Consider the following 1,531-nt stretch of genomic DNA (forward strand, 5'->3'; position numbering starts at 1 on the left):
AGGGGACTCACTCCGTCTGGTCCAGCAGACTTGCCTGAGTGAAGTCTCCTCATTTGCATCTGAACCTGGTATTAGATAGTAGAAAAAGTAAATAAAGGCAAAAACATCGCAAGACAGCATCTCTGTTTTCCTTTTTCGTGTGTAAATGTAAAAAACGAGTCTTTCATATGCTTCATTTACATGTGCACAAAAACATATAGCAAAGAAAAAGCCACATTCGGCAAAATACAAGTGTACATGTGGACGTAGCTTTTGTGTCTCTGTTTTCTGCTGCAGGTGAGAGACGAAAATTGCTGCTCAGTCCTCCCTTTGCGCTTCTTTTCTACACTCAAGCAGCATTTCATTTATCACAAGTGCTCACATGCAAACATACCAACACTACTCACTCACTGACATATCACATAATTTTTTCCATATAGTGTTTTTGACATCCCATTATTTGTTGTGACCTTTGAGCTACTTGTAATACTGCAAAGTGTTTTTTACGATAGCATCAAGTGATTTCAGTTTGTGTGGCGGGAGGAGGAAAACAGTGGAGCAATCTACAATTCTTCAGGAGTGGACTTGCAGGCTTTTATTGCATAAAAAGACAGGACTGTAATGGTAAGGTGCAAACTGGATCACAAAACAACTACATTTGATTGCCAACACAACTTTTAGCATGTGTTAGCATGTCTGTGAAAGCACCTGCACAGACAGCCTGCTAACACAAATGTAGCCAAGCTGAGCACAGCAGCCAGAGCCTCAACTTCAACAGGTAACAAAGACAGTAATTAGCAGTTCACCTTGCAGTGTTGTATGTCCCATTTCTATCTGTATGTTTCAGCACTGGATGTATAGTTAGCTTAGTTGCCTTCCAAGCAGGTGTGATTCCTGGCCAAAGTAAAACTGTTTTGAGATTGTAACTCAGGAGGAAGAGTGGGTTGTTTACCGATCAGTGAGTGAGTGGTTACTCTGATTACTCTGCATATCTAAGTGAGCTTGGGCAATATACTGAACCCTAATGCTTTCATGTGAGTGAGTGCAAATGTTAAACAATGTTGTCTAACATGTTGAATGTAAATGTTGAATGTCTGTTACTTGGTGTAAAAAGCTAATTTAGAGCTCCAATTGAGTGAATTGAACAAAAATAATCCCAAGGTCCTCTTTTCCACCATAGATCATTTATTTAACCCTGATTTTAACAGCTCCCAAAGAACCCCCACAGACTCGCTCTGTGAGCAGTTTGCAGACCACTTCAGGGGAAAGATCAGCGCCATCAGATCTGATATTTTATCTAATCGCGATATGATTGTAAACACATCTGATGGCTCGATTGTACCTGAGGAGACACTGGACAGCTTTGTCCTGGTTAATGCTGAGAACTTTCAGAAGGTTTTCTCCACAGTGAGACCCACCACATGTCTTTTAGATCCAATTTCTTCTTCACTCTTTAAAACACTTTATGGATTTTTTGAGGCTGAGCTTTTATACATGATGAATTGCTCTCTTCAGTTGGGTGTCTTCCCTGCTGCCTTTAAAACGGCGGTGG

Source organism: Pundamilia nyererei, unplaced genomic scaffold (assembly GCF_000239375.1).
Source record: "Pundamilia nyererei isolate P.nyererei 1_Seehausen unplaced genomic scaffold, PunNye1.0 scaffold00530, whole genome shotgun sequence".
In the NCBI taxonomy this organism is placed as follows: Eukaryota; Metazoa; Chordata; class Actinopteri; order Cichliformes; family Cichlidae; genus Pundamilia; species Pundamilia nyererei.